The following is a 17,456-nucleotide window of genomic DNA, read 5'->3' on the forward strand; positions in this document are numbered from 1 at the left end:
ATGTTGTTGCGTCTGTCCTTCTTATCCTCCCTCGCTGGTGTCTGATCTTCTTTTCTGTGCCTCTTTGCTGACTTTAAGAACGCCCATTTAGGATAGCTGCACGTTTTGAGTGCTTCCTTTACGTGTGTGTTCCTTCTTTTTTCCTTCAGGCTTAGAGGGAACATGTTCTGCCCGGTGGTGTAGGGTCCTAATTACTCCAAGTTTGTGTTCCAGAGGGTGATGGGAGTCAAAGAGGAGGTACTGGTCCGTGTGTGTGGGCTTCCGGTAAACTTCGATGTTGAGGTTGCCATTCTCTTCAATGTGCACAGCGCAGTCCAGGAAAGGCAAACAGTCGTCCTTTGTGTCTTCCCCGGTGAACTTGATGTTTTTATCCACAGCGTTAATGTGCGCAGTGAAGGATTCCACTTCTTGTGTCTTGATTTTGACCCAGGTGTCGTCTACATATCTGTACCAGTGGCTGGGTACTCTTCCTTTGAAAGAGCCAAGAGCCTTCCTTTCCACTTCCTCCATGTAAAGGTTGGCTACAATAGGCGACACGGGGGAGCCCATGGCACAGCCATGTTTTTGTCTGTAGAAGCCTTCGTTGTATTTGAAGTATGTTGTGGTGAGGCAGAGGTCTAACAGTGTGCAGGTCTGATCGGGTGTGAAGTTGGTCCTGTCCTCCAAGGAGCTGTCTTCTTGTAGTCGTTTTCTGACAGTCTCCACGGCCTCCGTGGTGGGTATGCAAGTGAAGAGAGAGACTACATCAAAGGACACCATGGTTTCATCTGGATCCAGGGGAAGTTTCTGGACCTTGTCGGTGAAGTCGGTGGAGTTCTTGATGTGGTGTGGGGTGTTCCCCACGAGAGGAGCAAGGATGGTAGCAAGGTGTTTAGCAATGTTATAAGTGACTGAGTTTATGCTACTGACTATGGGTCTGAGTGGGACAGCTTCCTTGTGGATTTTAGGAAGTCCGTAAATGCAGGGTATGGCATCCCCTGGGTAAAGGCGGTGATATGTAAGGCGGTCAATGATCATATTTCCGTACATTTTGGGAGGAACACCCTTCAACTGGTGCGGGACTATGAAAGGGAATCAAGGAAACTAGCGGATTATAGGAACCATCTCCGTTTCAATCTAAGATGCAGACAAAGCAGAGTTGTTCCTAAGAGCCTGCGCCTTGGATCCACTGTCAGGGGATACAGAGCAGACTTGATTCTACAGAGAGCACAAAATCACCTTTTAAGTGAAAGGATAAGACAGGTCCATTTCACTATAGATGCCCTCCAGATCAAGATCAGCCAGACTCTGCAGGAACTAGAAACCCTTCTACCCTCTCCAATCTTAGAAGAGGTTTACAAGTTTGTGGACAAGGCTCAGCGGGCCCAACACTCTAAAGGAAAAGAAAGACAACGCAGGAAATTTCTCACCTTGCTTTCAAAAACACACACTCCTCATTCTGAACCTACACAACCCAGAGAAGAAAACACACCTGATGCCAGTCAGGAGAAATGGGTTAAGAACTTTTCAGACCGGAATCTCACTGAACCTGAAAAGAGAGTATTAGCCAAAGGACTCAATTTTGCCATTTCTCCACAACAGTTGCCCATAGTGGACCTCATCACAGCCACAGAAACCGCCATACGGATTAATAAATTATCACAGACAGAAGCAGAGCAAATCAGGATGAAAGTCTCAGCCACCCTCTCCAGTGCCAAAGTCCCTCCGTCCAACCTCACAATACAAGAAAAGAAGGCCGTCGCTTCCCTGAGCAAAGACCACAACATCACTGTTTTACCAGCTGATAAGGGAAGATGCACCGTGGTCCTAAACACTACAGATTACCACACAAAGATCACTACTCTCCTCAGTGACAACAATACCTACGAAGCCTTGAAGCGAGACCCCACAAGCAGCTACAAAAAGAAAGTTATAGCTTGCCTTCAAGACTTTGAAAAGGACAAAGTCATTAACCGCCTTACATATCACCGCCTTTACCATTAGTAATTAGGACCCTACACCACCGGGCAGAACATGTTCCCTCTAAGCCTGAAGGAAAAAAGAAGGAACACACATGTAAAGGAAGCACTCAAAACGTGCGGCTATCCTAAATGGGCGTTCTTAAAGTCAGCAAAGAGGCACAGAAAAGAAGATCAGACACCAGCGAGGGAGGATAAGAAGGACAGACGCAACAACATTGTCATCCCCTATGTAGCCGGTGTATCAGAGAAACTCAGGAGGGTTTTCTCCAAGCAGGACATCCCGGTGCATTTCAGACCCAGCAACACACTCAGACAAAAACTGGTTCACCCGAAAGACAAAACTCCAAAACACAGACTTAACAATGTGGTGTTTGCTGTACAGTGCAGCGAGGAATGCCCAGACCTCTACATTTGAGAGACCAAACAGCCACTTCACAAGCGCATGGCACAACATAGAGGAGCCACCTCCACAGGACAAGACTCAGCAGTCCATCTGCATCTTAAGGATAAAGGACACTCTTTCGAGGATGACAATGTTCACATTTTGTAAATATCAAATATATGTGACAGGCAAAAACTAGCAAACACTTTTAGCAGTTAGAACAACTTGAATGCAGAATGTTACACCATCACTTATGGATATATTAGTTTTTCGCCTCTCACTGCTTAAGCCATTAATCTTTCTAGAATTGTTCTTTGAAACAGATGCAACCTCACAAAAGATGTTAACCATGCCAATGTTCACATTTTGGACAGAGAGGACAGATGGTTTGAAAGAGGAGTGAAAGAACCATCTATGTCCACTGTGAGCGACCATCTTTGAACAGAGGCGGTGGTTTACGACACCAACTGTCTGCCATCTATAATCCAGTTTTGAGTTCCCTCCCCAGACGCCTTAACGCCCACTCACATCCTGGGCCATCTGACCTCAGGAATTCGCATGATGAGGTGGGGCCAGGTTTCACAATGAGCTCACCCAAAACTCTGGCTGATTGGGACCCACACCCAGTTTCACACCTTGGCTCAGGCGATTAGAGGATCATCAGGGGGTCCTTTGTCCCTCTGTGGGGGGACACTCCCACTAGGTTTAAATCTGGGACTCTCCACCATTTGACCTTAGAACTGAAGAAGCTTCTCGGATGAGAGGTGAAACGTCTTCAAGCAACTTAAAGAAGTCCAGACGGTTTTCTTTGCAAGCTCCTTTGACTACAATGACCTGGATGACTGAGAACCTTCACAGACATTCTGGTTTGTCATTTAAGATTGTTGAGTTTAGACATTTAAAATACACAATTCCACTATTCCAGTGATTTAAAGAATATGAGCTTTTAATATTCATTCAAATGTTTTCTGCCTATAGAAAAACTGACTAATGACAAAAGAACCTTTTATGTACATTTTAAAGAAAGTACATAAAATGAAAGAGGTTGTTCAACTGGTGGAAGTTTGCACCGGTGCTGCTGTTGTTGAGTAGAATTTGTTGTGGATATTTCTCTCTGATTTCATCTCTGATGGAGCAGGTGAAGATGGCCTGGCTTTCCATAGCTGTAACATTTTTGGAGGCTCTATCCAAAGTGGCCTTGGAGAGTATGCTCACACTCTGGGAGGCCATGTTCAAGAGAGGGCGAGGGGGAAGCTCCCAGAAGCCCTGCGGGACGCTGGGAACTACCTCTATCACCACTTCCTGTGCAGTTTGGAGGTTTGTGCTTCCTGCTGCTTCTCTTTAAGGATCTGGGTCTTACCTGAGCCCTGTAACCCGGTGGACCCCAGCATGTCGTTACAGTCGTGTTGTAAATGGGTGTGTTGAACAACACCTGTCAAAGAAATAAGAAGCTACTCATTGTTACTTAAGTCGATTCTGACTGTCAGCTTTTAAAATACATCAAATTCTTTAAACTGTTCAAATGCAGTAAAAACAAAAACTGTCACATACCCTGATGCGTTTGTAGATTCCTCTACTGGCTTCCATTGAAATGTTGTTGTTGTATCACAGCTGGGAAAGAAAAGAGTCAAATACTCTCCAAAAATAGCGTAAGGTAAAATGTAGATATGAAAATACTCTGAACTCGATGGTTTCTCTTAAATTAAGAAGGTTTATACTAGAAATATTAAGACCGAAATGGCAACAATACATTTTAAATGGCCTAATGGCTAAAATACACTCACTGGCCACTGTTTCAGGTACACTTGCTCACGTACTCCTTAACACAAATATCTAATCAGGTGGTCACAAGTGCATTTAGGCAGACGAGGGAAGCATCAAATATTTTGTTACTGTACTTAAGTACAAAATTCGGGTATCTGTACTTTACTGAAGTTTTTTTTCTGACTACTTTTTACTTTTACTGCCTAAGTTTGTGAACAAGTACCTTTACTTTGTACACTTTACATTTTCAAAACAGGCTCGTTACTTCTGCGCATCTATCTATCTATCTATCTATCTATCTATCTATCTATGTCTCTCTCTCTAATGCTTTTTGCATTTGTTATTGAACCTTTAGCTCTTCTACTGCGCTCAACAGACGAATACACGGGGATCAGAAGGGGAAAAGCAGAACATAAAGTCTCGCTTTATGCAGATGATTTACTACTGTATATCTCTAACCCTGCAAAATCAGTCCCAGTCATCATGGAAATTTTGCAGAACTTTGGAGAAGTGTCAGGATACAAATTGAATTGATCTAAAAGTGTGTTCCCAGTCAACTCTAAAGCAATAGGTAACCCAAGTTGTTTCAATACTTTACCATTTCGGGTTTCTAATCAGTTCCAATATCTTGGGATAAATATCACTCAGGATTATTATGGTTTATTCAAACATAATCTTTCTATTTTATATGATGAAACCAAAAATAACAGACAAATGGATTAATCTACCGATTCCACTAGCAGGGAGGATAAACATTGTTAGAATGAATATTCTTCCCAAATTCTGATTTTTATTTCAGTGTATCCCTATTGTGATTAATAAAGCCTTAAATTAGACGAGAAATATCCTGTTTCATATGGAACAGAAAGAATCCCAGAATCAAGAAAGGCTACCTGCAGAGACCGACATGTCAGGGAGGGATGGGGTTACCATGCTTCCGTCTGTATTATTGGTCATGTAATGTTCGTTCCATGTCGTTTTGGTTGCGCACTAAGGGGGCCGACTGGACAACGATGGAGAATGAAAGCTGCTACCCTCCTCATTAGAGGCTATGATCTATTCAGCTCTCCCTATCCCCAAACATGACTTTAAAAATCCTGTAGTCTCTCATACAATTAAAATCTGGACACAGATAAGGAAACATTACGGGTGGAAGGAAGCCGCCATACTAACTCCACTCATGAATAACACAACATTCACACCATCACTTTCAAACATCTCATTTCTCCAATGGAGCCACACAGGGCTGCACTCAAAGGATTTATTCATCAACAAGGTTTTTCCCACATTCTGGCAACTGCAATAAAAATTTGACTTGCACAGTAATGACTTTTTCAAATACTTACTGATCAGAAGCTTTGTAAGGAGGCATTTTCTATCTTTTCCAGATCGGCCCCCAGACTCTGCCTTAGATAACTTATTCCAGTTTGATCCACTCAAGAAAGGACTCCACGGCTGCTGAGTGAGCCCTCATCTGGGACTCTCCTCAGCTCTTTCTGGGACAGTGGCGCGGCTGCCCCTCTGTTGGTCTTCCTTGGTCTCTTGTGTTCTGGGGGCCTCTGGATGTCTGGAGTCTTGATCTCCTCCATACCTGCTTCATGCCCTGGAGGACGGGGCTGTGGCCCCCCCACACCCTCTAGCAGATCATTACATGAAGGAACCTTTTAAAAACAAGCGCGTCCATGCTCACAGGTGTACACACGGGTGCTCACACACACAAACTACACCCTTTTTGGCTCCTACCTCAAAGCACACTGTGTTCTGTTGATCTTATGTGCTGCACAATAATGTTTAATATTTAGTATTTACTGTCATATTCCCATATATCATTGTGATGTTGTTTATTCTATTACTGTCACGGTTCTGGGTCCGTTGGACCCAGTATTTTGAGGTTATTATGTTTTGGTTTTGGTTTGCATCAGGGATTGTTTTCTTGTTCTCTTGTTGTGTTTATGATGATGGTTATGGTGTTTATTATTTGAGGTTCATGTTTAAGGATTTGTTCTCGGTTGTATCTCACGTTTAGTTTAGTTCAGGTTCCATGTGTCATTCTGTCTGTCTCTCAGTGTCAGGTCTGCGTCTTGGTGTGGTGTTCTCATTTCCTGTTCTATTGTGAAGGTCTGGGTCTCATGTAAGTGTGTTCGGTTTTACCTTTGTCTCGTCTTGTTGATTATTCCCAGCTGTGTCCACCACCTGTGTGTAATTCCCCTGTGATTCTCTGTGTATTTAAGTCATGTCTTCCGTTATTGTAGTTGCTGGTCCGTCTGTGTATTCCACCCTGCCTCATCTGTGTGTTCTCCCTGCTGTCCACCGTTAGTCTCTTCTGGTCGTTCTCGTTAAGGTTTGTGCTCTGTAGTTTAGTTGATCCCAGTATAGTTTAGTTCCAGCTCCATTTGCCGTTTGTATTTACTTTCATGTTCAATAAACCACCTTTACACCTTCACGACTGCCTGCACTTGGATCCTCCTTCATTTCCTCCACACGGCTCACCTCACTCGTCGTGACAGTACGGACCAGCCAGATATGGATCCAGCGGCATTCACCCCACCCACGGAGCTTCGGGACCTCATCACGAACTCCGCTTCACAAATAATCAACCTGTGGCTAGAGCATGAGGGAGAAGCATTCCTCCACGTTCTGGAAGCCAGACTGCAACAGCTGCTCACGGTTTATCCCTGGCTATTGGACTCACTACACCCACTCGTGCAAGACTTCATCCTTCACGAACTTCACCTACAACCACCAGCCGCCATCGCTTCCCAACCCAGCCGGACGCCGGAGGTTTTGCCCGGCCCGCCGGAGGTTTTGCCCGGCCCGCTGGAGGTTTTGCCTGGGAGGAAGCGACGGTCGCGCCGTCGGCGCGTCGCCCCACAGCTGGAGAATAGGACTTCAGAACTGCCGGCTGTGGTGAGTGGAAAAGACGCTCAGTCTGTTTCACCAGTTCATATGACTGTTTATACCGGGGCTGTGTTCCTTGAGTCAGCTGCTCAGCCAGTAGCTCGGTTAGCTGCCCAGCAGTCGCTAACTCAGTCTGCCACTCAATCATCACCTCCATTACAGTCACAGTCAGACCCAGTAGACACCATGTTACAGTCCATAGCCCAGTCAATAGCTCAGTTGGCAAGAGAGTCATCAGCCGTATTATCAGTTCAGCCAGCCACTCCACCACCTGTTACTACTTCGCTATCTGTAGCTCAGTGGCCACCAGTTCAGCAGCCTGTCCACTCATTTACCCAGCCTTTATCCTCACAACCTCATTACAAGCAGGGAACACACTCCACACAAACTGTAGCTGGTTCATTTAAGCTGGCCATCTCAGAGACAGTTGCTCCCTCTAGGGCCTCCCCAGAGGCTAGGTGCCAGTCACCAGCCGACTCTGGACCCCTAGAGATCGAGATGCCAGCACCAGCAGCTTCATTAGAGGACTTTACTGAGCAGTCTCGGCCGTCATCCCCTGCTGAGAGCTCCAGTGAGTCCGCCCCTCTGCCCCTGTCCTCTGCTGGAGGGCCTGAGGAGCCCAGCCAGCCTCAAGTCTCGTCTGCTGGGGGTTCTGGGGAACCCAGCCAGCCTCAAGTCTCGTCTGCTGGGGGTTCTGGGGAACCCAGCCAGCCTCAAGTCTCGTCTGCTGGGGGTTCAGGAGGACCCCTCCAGCAGCACCTCGTCTCCGCTGGCGGCTCAGGTCAGCCCGGCCAGCACCTCCTCGTCTCCGCTGGCGGCTCTGCCCAGCCCGGCCAGCACCTCCTCGTCTCAGCTGGAGGGCCCGAGGAGCCCGTTCAGCTTCCTTCCACGTCAGCTGTACAGGCTGAGAAGCAGCCTGCTAGGAATGGCGTGAGCTTTCTCTCCGCCTCAGACTGCCTTCTGCTTCAGCCGTCTCTTCCAGCTGGAGGGTCCGAGGGGCCCGTTCAGCCACCCGTCTCCGCTGGAGGGTCCGAGGGGCCCGTTCAGCCACCCGTCTCCGCTGGAGGGTCCGAGGGGCCCGTTCAGCAACCTTCCTCGTCAGCTGGGGGTTCAGGAGAACCGCACCAGCCTCATGCCACGTCAGCTGGAGGGCCCGAGGAGCCCGTCCGGCCTCATGCCGCGTCTGCTGGAGGGCCCGAGGAGCCCACCCAGCACCACGCCTCGTTAGCTGACGGTCCCGGAGGACCCAGCCAGCACATCTCTACATCATCACCTGCAGCATTCACGCCACCGCCTGCAGCATTCACGCCACCGCCTGCAGCATTCACATCATCGCCATTCGCATCACTGCCTGCAGCGTCGCTGCCGTCAGGTTCCGCAGCCGTCCCGCTGCCGTCAGGTTCCGCAGCCGTCCCGCTGCCGTCAGGTTCCGCAGCCGTCCCGCTGCCGTCATCCTCGCCTGGTCCAGCTTCGTCTGACTCTTCATCCTCGCCTGGTCCAGCTTCGTCCGACTCTTCATCCTCGTCTGGTCCGGCCTCCGTGCCTTCATCGGCCTCGCCTGGTCCGGCCTCCGTGCCTTCATCGGCCTCGTCTGGTCCGGCCTCGTCTGGTCCTGTGGTTGCCACGCCGCCGTCAGAGCCAGCTCGACCTGTTCCGCCTAGCCTCTGCCGGCCGTTTTCCAGGCCTATAAGGTGGCATCATGGCCTTCGGGGACGGCCTCCGGAAGGGGTTTGTCGCCGCCGCTGGCATCGTGGCCGCCCTCCGGACTTCTGTTGCCACCCCCGCCTTCTGCGTGGGCGACCTCCTACGCGCCGCCACTGCCTTCCGCATTGCCGGCCTCCAGAACTGCATTCGTGCCGCCGTTGCCGTCCGCACGGTCGGCCCCCGGACCTGCTCCGTCGCCGCCGTTGCCGTGTGCACGGTCGGCCTCCAGAACTGTTTTCCCGTCGCCGCCGTTGCCGTGTGCACGGTCGGCCTCCAGGACTGTTTGCCCGTCGCCGCCGTTGCCGTGTGCATGGGGTCGGCCCCTGACTGTGTTATGGACTAGTGAACAGTCGTGTTTTGGTTCTGGTCTCTGTGCTCCTTGTTTTTTGTTTCGGACCCTCCTTCCTGGACCCCCTCCGCCCGCCCTGGCTTGGTGCTTCCTGCTTTTTTGTTTTGTTTGGGGCTGTCGGGAGCCAGCCCTTAGAGGGGGGGTACTGTCACGGTTCTGGGTCCGTTGGACCCAGTATTTTGAGGTTATTATGTTTTGGTTTTGGTTTGCATCAGGGATTGTTTTCTTGTTCTCTTGTTGTGTTTATGATGATGGTTATGGTGTTTATTATTTGAGGTTCATGTTTAAGGATTTGTTCTCGGTTGTATCTCACGTTTAGTTTAGTTCAGGTTCCATGTGTCATTCTGTCTGTCTCTCAGTGTCAGGTTTGCGTCTTGGTGTGGTGTTCTCATTTCCTGTTCTATTGTGAAGGTCTGGGTCTCATGTAAGTGTGTTCGGTTTTACCTTTGTCTCGTCTTGTTGATTATTCCCAGCTGTGTCCACCACCTGTGTGTAATTCCCCTGTGATTCTCTGTGTATTTAAGTCATGTCTTCCGTTATTGTAGTTGCTGGTCCGTCTGTGTATTCCACCCTGCCTCATCTGTGTGTTCTCCCTGCTGTCCGCCGTTAGTCTCTTCTGGTCGTTCTCGTTAAGGTTTGTGCTCTGTAGTTTAGTTGATCCCAGTATAGTTTAGTTCCAGCTCCATTTGCCGTTTGTATTTACTTTCATGTTCAATAAACCACCTTTACACCTTCACGACTGCCTGCACTTGGATCCTCCTTCATTTCCTCCACACGGCTCACCTCACTCGCCGTGACAATTACTCTTGTTCTCTTCTGCTTGTTTTCTTTTTTCTTTCTCAACAGGTGATCCAGGTGATCGATATATGCATTTTTTTTAATTTTTTTTTCTGCTCATTCTGTTGGTTTTTGTTTTTTGCCCTTCTCCCCGTCCCTCTTCTCAGCTGTTTCTCTTTCCCTCTTTCTTTCTCCCCTTCTTTCCTCCAGTCAAGTCTGTCCCGTATTCAGCAAGTGAAAATAAAATAAACAATAAAAGGTGAATCAAATGGACCATTACGGCAAGGCTGGGATGGTCAATTTGGTAAAGTAAATCCGTTGGGCATCTTTCTTTGCCTTTAGACAATAATTCTGATGGCAAAAGAGCCAAACGGGACAGGCAAAAAAAAAAAAAAAAAGAAAGGACTAATAACAAAAGTTCACAATGCATTGTCACAACTGGATGGAACTACCACACTTGACTATCTGAGAGAGGCCTGGCAGTGTGACCTGGGTACGAGAATCACAGACAGTCAATGGACAAAAGCCCAGGAAAATGTAAACTCTTCCTCTGTTTGTATTCGTCATGGACTCTTACAGTTTAAAGTGCTACATAGACTCCATTTATCAAAGTTGAAACTGTCAAAAATGTTCCCCAATGTAAACTCGTCCTGCGAAAGATGTAAACAGCAACCTGCTTCACTGGCGCATGTGTTTTGGAATTGTCCCTGTATAGCAACATACTGGAATAATGTCTTTCATATCTTGTCTAAAATTCTAAAAAAACCACTTAAGCCAGACCCAATCTGTGCTTTATTTGGAGTGAAGCCGGTTGTTGTAAACCTGTCAGCCACCCAAAATAATGTGATACGTTTTGTGACGCTGCTGGCACGCCGTTTAATTCTACTAAATTGGAAACAAAAGGTGCCTCCTACCACATCAGCCTTACAAGATGTATTGAGACATTTGCAGCTGGAAAGAATTAAACTCCTATTAAGGGGGAGGTTGGAGGAATTCCATTCAACCTGGCAACCTTTTATAGATCTCCTCAACACAATGCAGATATAAATGATCACTGGATCACCCCAGGGTTATTGCCTCTCTCCCCTTCTGTTCATTCTGTACACAAATGAGTGTGGCAGCAATTTCACGAACAGACACATCCTGAAGTTTGCTGACGACACAGTGATCGTCAGTCTTCTAGTGGGGGATGAGTCAGGCCATGGACAGGTTGTAGATGATTTTGTGAATTGGTGTGATGAGTCCTTCCTTTCACTTAATGTGTCAAAAACTAAAGACATGATTATTGATTTTAGGAAGTCCTCTTATAGCTCATCACCCACTATCATTAAAACTGCCGATGTTGGGATCGTTGAGAGTTATAAATATCTAGGTGTGGTACTTGACCATAAACTGTGTTTTGAATCTCATGCTGATGCCACTACTAAAAAAGTTCAACAAAGACTGTTCTTTTTAAGGAAAATGAGATCTTTGAATGTCTCATCTGAGATGTTGTCCTTGTTTTATAGAAGTTTTATCGAATCTGTGATGTCTTTTTGTATCGCTGCCTGGTTTGGTAACCTGACGGTGAAGAACAAGAATCGGTTGGGACTTCTGGTAAAAACTGCTAGCAAAATTTCAGGGCGCTGGCAAGATAGACTTTTGGCCATTTACAATAGAAATGTGCTTAGAAAGGCTCATTCTATTGTTAATTGTGTGAACCATCCACTTCACAGTGAGTTTGAGTTGTTGCCTTCCGGCCGCCGTTTTAGAGTACCTCCGAGGAGGACTAAAAGACTCCAGGTCTCTTTTATCCCTACTGCGTCTTGTCTCCTAAATGGCAAATAACTGTCCTTGAACTTTCTATCATTATTAATGTTATTATTATTTTATATACAAAATACAAATATTTTATTACAAAATATTACAAAATAAATAAAGGTTGTTGTTTTATAGTATTGTTCTGTTTATTTTTATCCTGCTGCTGAACTAATTTCCCCTTGTGGGACAATAAAGAAACTGAATTGAATTGAGCCTCATTGGTAGTTCGATAAATAACATCCTCTGTCCAACTTTCTTTTGTTGTTTTGTTTTTTTTACTTTGCTTAATTTTTACTGTATGTATGTAATCATTTATATTTGAATCTTTGTCGCCTTTATGATAAAGAAAACTTGAAAACCAAATAAAGAGATTTGGAAGAAAAAAAAATTGGGTTTATTAGAACAGGATGGACGGATGACCACAGCACTCTCAGCACAGGGCTGACAGGACTTTTCCCCATATAATAAATATAAAGACAGATTATTATCCCAAACTTACAGATAACAGTGCATTTACTGGATTAGTTCTGTTAACTCTTGCTTTTCAAAAAACAGTGAGGAACAAAGTATAATCGAAGTGCTTGTTCTGATGAAGGCGTTTAAACTGGAAACAGCAGCGTAGTGAATAAGGATCCGTGTCCACACATCTCCTGTATCCACTAATCCTCAGCAGTGACAATGCTTAGTTCAAAATCCTCAATGCAGCTTTTTCTGTGCTCAAGATGCTCTCAGCTGTTTAACTTCAGGTAGGGGAGAAAAGTTTGACATATTTCACAACCAATAAATGTTAGAGAAGCCTCTGAAAACGAGGTCACGGTTACTTCCCAAGCAAAAGCCTCTGCTTGTGCTCACACACACTAAATCGCAACAAATAATAGGACAAAAGTGACACAAAAGAGTAGGGGAGGAGCACGCATGAAGTGAGACAGTGTGTCTGTGTGTACATGTGTGCACATATGTACACACATGTTCTTAGTACCGCTCTCTAAACACAAATGTGAATCTCAAAGGAGAATAAGAGAGAGCACAGATTTAAACCATGCAGAACGGAGGCTGTGACTCAAAGAAGAAGGCAGGAAGATGATTGGACTAGAGTAACGATGACAGTATTGAGATGGACAGCGTGGGAAAATGGTAGCGGTGTAATGAATAGACTAGCAGCCGAACACAGATCTCGAGAGACCAAAGCAATATCTGCCTGGAAGTCAAGAATGTGCTCCGATCGCCCCAATCGGTCCTGGAATGTGGAAGGCTAGAGCGCTGTTTATAAACCCTCAACAGAAATGCAGCTGTGCAAAGAACAGAGGTGTTCTGGGCACTAAATACAGGATGAACTGTGCCTTATACTAATTTGGCTAAGGGAAGCCACCAGTCCACTTTTTTATTATTGCTTCCAGTATCTCGAGTATCTCTCTATTTAGAAAGTTTTACAGTCTCTGAAATTGTTACATTATGTCTGCACTGTGCTCCCTGAACACTTCATTTGATGGGTTTTCTATTCAAACTGTGATGAACACAAATAACTAAATGCTGTAACACAAGTTACGCATGTAGCTGTGGCCTGTGGGACCACCAGCTGATGGACTCAGTACCGTACTTTAATGTCCAGCTTACTTAATGTTACCCTCTCATGGCTGCTGGTCTGACCACATCTATAAAAGCCAATATTAAGATCTTGTTGAGCCCTTGGTACAGTCATGCAGTGGTTAGCACTGCCAGCTCACAACTACACAATGCTGGGTTCAAATCTGCCATCTGGCCGGGTCTGTGTTTTTAGCTGCTAAATGCGTCACGTCTGCTTCTTTATTATAAAAATAAGACTGACATTAAAATACCAGAGTCTTAAAAAATCTTGAGTCATGTGGTAAACTGTGGGGTGAACAAGGTGATGAGCATGGTCACCTCTTAATTCTGTCAAGTTTCTTAGAGCTCACCTTACAATGAAATGCCAGTTGGACAACATGATACATGACCTCAGAAATCAGAATCAGAAAGGGTTTTATTGCCAAATGTTGAGCAGGTTTACAACATTAGGAAATTGCTGCGGTACTTAGTGCAAACATACTGTCACTTAAATAGACATAAAAATAAGAATTAAAAGTGCTAAGTAGATAGATATATACATGAGTGCAGGTGGTGACCAGTGCAAACATGGAATGATGCAGTGAACACAGCGTAGGGTCATGTGTTAGTGGCGGGGACAGTCGTGCGGTTATTGTTCATGTGTCCAACAGCAGAGGGGAAGAAACTGTTCTTATGGCGAGAGGTTCTGGTGCGAATGGACCGGAGCCTCCTGCCTGAGGGGAGCAGGTCAAACAGACTGTGTCCAGGGTGAGAAGGGTCAGCTGAGATCCGAGCGGCACGCCTCAGTGTCCTGGAGGTGTACAGGTCCTGCAGAGATGGGAGTCTGCAGCCAATCACCTTCTCAGCAGAGCGCACAACACGCTGCAGTCTCTGTTTGTCCCTGATAGTGGCTCCAGCGTACCACACGGTGATGGAGGAGGTGAGGATGGACTCGATGATTGCGGTGTAGAACTGCATCATCGTCCGTGTTGGCAGGTTGAATTTCTTCAGCTGCCTCAGGAAGTACATCCTCTGCTGGGCTTTCTTGATGACGGAGGTGATGGTGGGCTCCCACTTCAGGTCCTGGGTGATGGTGGTACCCAGGAAGCGGAATGAGTCCACAGAGGTGATGGGGGTGTCAGTCAGGATGATGGGGGGAGTGGAGCTGTGTGCTTCCTGAAGTCCACAATAATCTCCACTGTCTTCTGGGCATTCAGCACCAGGTTGTTGTGGCTGCACCAGGACGCCAGGACCTGATACATGATGCAGCATTTTGTCAAGCATTCAAAAGATATTGCAGGAATAATCAGGTTGACCAAGCAAACTATCAGGATCTATTATACATTTATGGTTAATGTCAGTTGACCTGCATCATCATCTGTGAAACAACTGGGCAAGGTGTGTGTGTGTGTGTGTGTGTGTGTGTGTGTGTGTGTGTGTGTGTGTGTGTGTGTGTGTGTGTGTGTGTGTGTGTGTGTGTGTGTGTATACTGGTCTAGAGGGATGTGTTGATGTTGACTGTAACAGCATTTGACAGCTCCCAGAACAAAATGCCCTAGTTGCCAAAAGGAATGGGCACTCAACTGCACACAGATACTTTATAGGTGAAGAAGATCAGAGGGAAGATGGGTTCATGAGGTCAGCTGCTAACAGCATTAAAAGGCTTGTTAACTTAACAAACTAAGTTAACTTTACAAGGGTTAAGGGTTATGATTTCAGAAACCCTGAAAACTCTGTCCATATATAACAATAATAAATCTAAACTTAGAGTAAAATTTAAGTTAAATTATAACAATGGCCAGACAACTGTCATCGAGTTTAGGACTAGAACTGAACTAGATAGAAATAAACCAAGAATTTGCATGCTTTTACTCTCAAGAGACACAGCAGAACCCGCAAGAAATGTGGAAACAGAAGTCTTCCTAGAGCGGGCTTTTCTTAGTGGAGTTTTATCAGCCCAAGCAGCTCGATAGCTAAGGAGGCTTCGTGGTCATCACACCAGCAAATAGGTCCTATATTGACAAATTAACCAGATTTTCTCAAGAGATCACAAAAGTCTCCACGCCAACATTATCATGTGTTTAAAGCTTTGGGTTTTCTCCTCCACAGTTGTTGTTGATGAGGCCATCTGCCTGAACTTTAAGTCTTGACCTGAATCCAAAATGGATATTTTTTTAATGATTATTGTTTAATTGGACAGCTGAACTATGTGAGGTGGTGAAAAGATTGCAGTTTACCATTATATCCTAATTATATCACTATATAATAGTGAAGTCACCTATGCTGTTGGATGTGCACAAATACGGGCAACACTGTGTCATGGTGCTGGGTTTGGTGACCTAGTGTTCATGTTTGAGTTTTGTTAATTTTCTTTGGCTTTGTGTCAGCCATGGTTTTGGTTCTCTTTACGCATTTGTGCTCATGTTATAGTTTTTAGTCTTTTTCTGTCTCTGTGCCGTCCCAGTGTTTCTTGTTTTTAGTGCCTCCGTGTTCCAGGGGCTCTCTCTGTCTCTTCAAATCAGTCACAGACATGAATGTATGGACTGGGAATCTAAAAACTGTTTCGCAAGAGACTTTGCTTTTATCTGAAGTCCCGCTTGAACTTTCCCCCTGTCCGTCTGTATCCCTGATCCCTGGGCAGCTCGGACGCAGCTCCTCCCCGCACCTGTACCAGTTCCTCAGGTAGGAACAGCTGGTGTTCAGTCATTTCCGGCTCCCCAGGTGAGGACAATCATAAGCCAGTCCTCCTCAGTACCCGTGCCCGTTTCTCAGGTGAAAGCAGCTGGTGTCTGGTGGGTCCCTGCAACTGTGTCCAGGGCGAGGGCAGCTGCGACCCAGTCCTCTCCCACACCAATATTTCTTCCTTGGTTGGAGGTGGCTGGCACCCAGCGAGCTCCTGCGTCAGCTCCTAGGGGGAGGGCGGTCAGGACCCAGCTAGGCCAAAACCCTGGGATGTTTCTTTGTGGTGAGTGGTATTTCCTTACAGGTTCAAGTGACCACCGTCACTGAGTATGCTTGGGTGATGTGCTTGGTCTTCAGCAATATACAACATAACATTGTGACAAGATAATCAAGATTATTCACTTCACCTGTGATTTTGACATTGTGACTAAATGTGGTACTTATGCTAATGACAGGTAGATGCAGTGCAGTCTATAGTCTACAACCTGACTTGAGTTTGCAACTACTCGAACCAAATGTATCAGCAAAATTAGAATTTAATGCAATTATCTATGGGCTGAATCCCTGCAAAATTTATTTTTTGGAAAGTACCAATTTCCAAGGCCACTCAATACTTGAATTTAAAAATGTCCATCTGCACCCCAGGGTAGACTCAGGAGCAATGTTCCCTCTAAGCTGCGCGTGTGCACAATTGCGCACTGCTGGTACGGTCTCCGCGCACAGAAAATCTGCGTTGCGCACACACAAAAAATCTAACTTGAATTGAAATTAAAATTAAAACTTTAACAATTATGGGATCAGAACGATGCCACCTTATCCCAAAGTCCAGCCAATGATGCGATTCACATTCGTGTATACGCAGCTAATCAACTTCGTTGACAGGCTATGACAGCGTCCTTATGTGCGACACCGGTGTTTTAGCAAAGCGGCTGATGTGGAGTGAAGCCACGTTAACGACAACGTGTACAACCATTGGAGATGTGAGCAGGACAGACGGAACAACTGACGGAAAAAGTGTGGACTTTATACCAGTTTTTAAATTGTGTTGATCGGCCACGTAAAACCAGAGTTATGATAAAATATCTGCAATGTTTGGTTTTCTTCCTGAATACTGTCGTTGTTTATATTTACTGCGGGAAGAAACGGTAAAAACTGTGTTTTATAAGGAAAACGCTCGAAAGCCTGTGAGCAAAGACAACACCAAAAAAACCTCCCAGCCTTTCCTATTGGTGGAAAAATGTACCACATGGGACCAATCAAAGAATGATATGGCAACATGGCATTTAGTTGTTTAGGACGGGGCAAGTTTTAGGAGTGACGGCGTGTTTGAGATGTGAGAGATTTGCGACGTTTAGCACAAATCTGGTAGTAGTGGTAGTTAGTGTGTAGTAGGTGTAGTTAGTGGGTAGTAGGTGTAATAGTGTGTAGTAGTGTGTAGTTGTAGTAGGTGTAGTGTATAGTAGTTGTGTGGTCAGAACAATGAGACGACTGCTGAGTGTTACATGGTTTTACAGCAGTGATACATCTGCTGCTGTCAGGCCTGCAAGGTATCAGGGCTGTTGTTCTCCTTCATCTCA

The sequence above is a fragment of the Simochromis diagramma genome, unplaced genomic scaffold (assembly GCF_900408965.1).
Source record: "Simochromis diagramma unplaced genomic scaffold, fSimDia1.1 OVJJ01000449.1, whole genome shotgun sequence".
Classification (NCBI taxonomy): domain Eukaryota; kingdom Metazoa; phylum Chordata; class Actinopteri; order Cichliformes; family Cichlidae; genus Simochromis; species Simochromis diagramma.